Genomic DNA, 5857 nt, shown 5'->3' on the forward strand with positions numbered 1-5857 from the left:
AGTGAGCAGAAGGTGGAGGGGTTGGTGATCAATGAAAAGTCTTGAACTTAGGAAAACCTCTTTATGTTTGGTAATCAGCTAAGAGTACCTGCATCTCCTCCCCAAGCTGGAGGAAAAACGCGGATGAAAACGAGAAACAAGGAGAAAAAGTGGAGCCTGTTACAGAGGAAAACGTTGTAGAATAATCAGAAGTGTCACACACCGTTTGATACAAGTTCAGTCTATAATGTAATTACATTTAATTGAATTAGCTACCTGATACTTTTTTGAAAGTAGTTTCTCAGTTCTGTCTGGCCAAGTTATGTCTTCAAGCTTTGATTGTATAACAATCTTTAGAAAGTGGAAGATTGAGATTGATTAATCCGCTGCTTAAAAGTTAAAGTTCATTCTTCACCTTGGAAATAGTCGTTTGACAAAGCAAATCCCAACTCAAGGTCCACTAACTAGCTTTGTCTCAAGCCTTGAACTGTCTCAAATGGCCTCCATCAGTGGACTGTAATTAAATGCCAGTGACAAGACCTTGATTTGTTTTTGTTTTTTCTCAAACCACTATTTCCAAGGATAAAGATGCCTAATTGCAAGAATTCTTTAATCACTGGTATACCAGGGTAAAGAAAAATGTATAATTCAATATGATACAAAACTACAAGGACTGACTTTATGATAAAGACGCTCATTGGAATTACTGTCGGCTTCACCGTTATTCAAATTGGCTGAGAAGTCATGCATTTTCTTGTTGCGTTTCCACCTCTCTCCCTTTTCGAATATGCCATCTGTGGAATCAATGTCTTGATGGATAACAAGCATGGCACATCTCACCTTCCTCTTTAGAGAAGGGTGACTGAATCACTCCCCATGCTGCCATTTCCATCTTCCAGCCCTGTGACACACACACTGACACACACAAAGGTGTGGCCAGGGCACATACGCACCATAGCTGCAATCTATAAGAGCCCTGAGCCTTAGGTGACCTTGAGACTATCCACTCACTCTGGCCTAGCCAATAGCATAAGTCTGCGTGTCTGTGTGCACGTTTGCATGTGTGTTTGTATGGGTGTGTGTATCTCAGGCATATCTTTTCTGCATAAGTTCCTCTCCCTTAAGCATATTCACAGAAACTCCTACACACATTGATATAAAAGTCTTCTAGCTAATGCACATGCTAATTCTCTTCATATGGTATTTAAAGTGGGAGTCTAACACTTGAACAAGGTCTCCCCGTCTCTCCCCCCTTCCCATTCCCCTTTCTCTCCCAGGCCCACGGGGACATTAGCATTATCGATGAGCTCACCCCGTCACCTCAAACACAGGCTCTTAAAAGAGAATAATTTCATGCAAATGAGATATTGATGAGCTAATGATTAATTGGCTGCCTGACTGTGTTAATATGCAATAGCTGTCGTGTAATATGCATTTCTAATGACTGTCTCAGTGTGTTCAAACAAATGGGTAACTTTGATCATTGGGGTACTCGGAGGCTTTCCAGCATGTTAGCTCGGGGATAAAGCTTTGCCTGAGGGGTTGGTGCAAACTACCATGGGAATGCAACCACAGAATGTTCCCCTGCTGGTTGCAATGTGTGTGTTTTTAAATTGTATTTAGAAACAATTAGGTAGGATATATATTTTTGCTATATGTATATTATCAGAACAATATTGTTGCACAACTCTAACACACCGCAACCAGATGTCTGTAAAAACATATGAGCGACCAATATGTATAAAAAGCCTTGACATTTGATGCAGACTACCTGACCATGGTCAATAAAAAGATAGTCCACTCTTGTGGTGTAAACAGGTATAATATGTATATTCTTTTATTATTTTGAGAATGTCTTGAAATCACTTTGTGCAGTAAGCTTTTTGTGCACATTAGCAGCATATGTACAACACTGAAAGTTTACTAGAACAAGCAACATGAAATGCCAAAATCTGATTTATGATTATGGTTGCTGCACATTGATGACATTACTGACAGTAATGAATCTGTTTCTGCTATTTTGTTGACACAAGTGACATAATTCTCAAACTTTTTCATGATCACGTTTGCATTTGTGATAATGCAGGTTTTACTGTGCACATTTCCATAACAAGTAGACTTAGCCATTACCATGGACAAAGCTTAATGTGTGAATGTCTTTTACCAAATCATTAAAACTACAGATATTAATGAAGGTAATTTGTATATGTTTACTTATCTGTTGATGAACTTTGTTAAACAATGTCCAGTGGATAATCCACTCACTGAGATAGATATTTGATCTCACGTGCACATTGTCTCATCTTCAAGCCAATCAAATTAATTATTTGAACAGGAAGTGACCTTAACGTGAATTAACTGTCAATCAATAAACATTCACCAGAATCATCTCCAGACATAAAGACTGCTCCATCCTTTACCTCATATAACGTTTTATCATTCACCATAGATCAACTGTACAGGACATCTAAAGACAAAAAAGAACAATTTGATGGCAGCAACGGCTCTAATACCTGGTGATTTGACACAGATAACGTGACGGCTTGGGCCATTTCTACCTAATGGTCCTTTACCTAAAATGTTCTAATAATGACAATGTCTGGTTTAACAAAATGGAGACTGTGTGTGTGTGTGTGTGTGTGTGTGTGTGAGGTCATAATCATAATCTCAATATACACGTTAATCTCTTATTCTGTTCTTATCCAAATCTCTTGAATACTATATATTAACTATGCAATTTAAAACTGTTAATTTTTACAATATGAAAAAAAAGAGACCAAATATCGTCTAATTTAATTAACTGGAATCCTATCAAATGTGACTTTCATTGAAGGTCACATGCTAAACGATAGTGCATATTTAGACATTTAGGAGGGATTACAGACAAATCAACTCGGTATAATTACATCCGCAATATTAATGCATAAACATCATATTGAAGTGTACTTAGGTGTGTGTGAACCGTGTATGTGCCAGTGTAAATGTGTGTGTAAGTGGCTGCTATGAGTGGGCTTAATCACACTGACTACAACTGTCCTTGGGGACCTGCATGGATCTGTCCATGTGTCATTCAGTCCGTCCATCTGTCTGTCTAATGAAAGAAGAGATAGGGTGTGAAGGATATGGCACCAATAGCAATGCATGCAACCAGGAATCAGGATTTGGTGTGTCACGGGGTCAATATCGTACCTAAAGACAGATGGATGGAGAGACGGGACTGGACAGGCAATGGAAAGGCAGACCTGTGGCCAGACCTGTCAACAGACATGATGACATCTATGTGTGTGTACATGCACACACCTGCAAAAACGGCAGTTGATGGCTGCCAGTCAAACAACTAATCTGCCATCAGTTGAGTGACAGGGGAATGTGCTGTTGCCCTGACCTGCTCATTTAATCACCAAGTCTCCAATGAGGCTTCCCACATTGTTAGCTGTAAACAACTCTGGTTTTGCACTCAGTTAGGGTTGTGTGTGTGTGTGTGTGTGTGTTTGTGTTTGCGTGCGTGTGTGTATGTGTGTGTGTAGCTGCTGAAGCTGCTGAAGTAAATACTGTTATAATAGTTCTGAGTTAAGATCATCCTCATATAATCTCAATTTTGGAAAAATTATATAAAAACTGAAGAGTTAGAACAATCTAAGCCTCTCCCTTTACTCATTTGTTGTCACTTTACATATATCTTATTTTGAAAAAGGAATGGTGTGAACTATTTGGACAGCTTTTTAGCTTTCTTGTTGACCAATATAGTCTCATGTCTCCATATGAATATATTCAGCTGTAGGCAGCACAAAGTTAGCTTAGCGTAGCACTGCAGACTGGAAACAGCGAAATTCCGACTTCCCAGTTTAGATGGAATACAACATTTATTTTGAAAGGAATAAGCATATTCAGCAGGATAAATAGAGGCTATCCGCTTCAGAATCTTTTTCTGTAAGCAGTATACAATGGTACCTGTCTTCTAGCCAGGCTATCTTTTAGCCTGTCGCTGTAGGTGGATGTGGGGAGAGCTATATGTCATCAGCAGTGAAAGAATGGTGCAGTGTTGGACAGATAAGAGCAACAACATGTTTCCCAGCTGTGATAAATCGTCTGGTCAGACAGCGCTGCTATTTCCCCTATTTCATATATGGGCCGTTTTATTGAATTTAGCCACTGATAAATAAATGGACTGCCACAGACCCGTTTAAGCCTGCCCCGAGGAGGATACTTGGCAGGAGTTTATACGGTCGGCCTTCTTTCTCGCTCTTTCTCTTTTGGGGTTGTGATTGTGTTAGAGATCAGAGAAAAAAGAAGGGATATTGAGAAGTATGAAGTACAGATCAAATCCCAATCTTTGGCTGTATAACATAATTATTATTAGCATCATGCATCCTTTATTTCAAAAAAGTATAAATAATGAGAACTACTTCAAATCTGTCTTTTTAAAAGCTGTTGATCATAAACTGTATATGGTGAATGGTCTTGTATTTGTATTGCGCTTTTCAGTCTTCCAATCACTTAAAGCGCTTTACAGCTACATGTCATTCACACCCTTTCGTACACAGATGGCAGAAGCTACCATGCAAGATGCCACCTGCCCATCAGAACTAACAGTCAGTTACTAAGTAAGTCAATTAACATGGACTAACGGAGCCGGGTATCGAACTACCGTTCCTCTGATTAGTGTTAATGGGAATTCAGGGGCCAATTTCATTCAACTGGATTAATTTATTGAGCTATATTTGTCATATTTTATTCGTTTTTTGTTATTAATAATAAGTATTAATAAAGACAATACAAATGTCTATTTGGTTCATATTGCAAAAAATGTAAGGGAAACGACATCTTTTACAAGACTTTGAAATATACATTGCAAATGGGCTGAAACCAAATTGAGCCTGAATGCTTCCCCGCATGTAATCTGCTGCTGCCTGTGACAAAGTAAGTGCTTGATACAAAGACAAATGGCCATGTGCTGCTCAGGTCTGATCAAGGTAGATATCCATTAGGTTAGTATGCAAATGTATGTATATTAGGGTCATTGATTGGGGTGAGCAGGCCATTTTTAAGGCCTGGTGATGTTGATGAGGCAGGAAGGGTTGGTGTGACCTGTTTGGGTCTAACTCAATACAGTGTCACATAACAGCACAGCTCAATCACTTACAATCCTGAGTGCACCATGTAATAATGTTGCTTCCTATTGGACCTGAGAGCATCACAAGATGAATGTGACCTCCACAAAACCTATAGAGTGAGAGTGATGTTACAGTCCCACCTGGATTCTACATGTGGTCCTATGCTTTCCCTCATAGAGCAAACTCATACTTCCGGTATGTAATTTTCTGTACATACTTTAATTTAATCTAAGAGCAGGGTTGAATTATTCTGAAGAAGTACCGTGACGCAGTTTTAATTACAATATTGTGGCAGCACGGACAGATCACAGAAATATTGGTTCTTTCCAAAAACTTGACATGTATCAGAAAATATAGAGAAATTGTTTTCCATATTGTGTATTGGACAGAATCCATTCAACAGTGGATACAGTAGAAGCACTAGATTGACACTGCAGCAATTTGTTTTACAGTGACAGTGGAGATTTTTGTGAGCTGAAGGTGTCATTTCTAATTTCCAAAAGAACAAATTATCATCAAATTATCCACATTAAATTGCTAGATTGTGGTTTTAGATTGAAATATGCTATATTTTACTATAGTCAATTGTTGTGCTAAAACAATAAATTGATTAATTGGTCAGTTGATCAACAGAAAATGAATCAATAATAATGTTGACAATTGGGGACTAACATCATTCTTGTGGTTTCATAATTAAAAAAAAACTTGCTTCAGACTTTAAGCCAGGATATTCATTTTTTTGTCTCTCGCAAGTCCCATTGGTG

Source organism: Cyclopterus lumpus, chromosome 6 (assembly GCF_009769545.1).
Source record: "Cyclopterus lumpus isolate fCycLum1 chromosome 6, fCycLum1.pri, whole genome shotgun sequence".
Taxonomy (NCBI): Eukaryota; Metazoa; Chordata; class Actinopteri; order Perciformes; family Cyclopteridae; genus Cyclopterus; species Cyclopterus lumpus.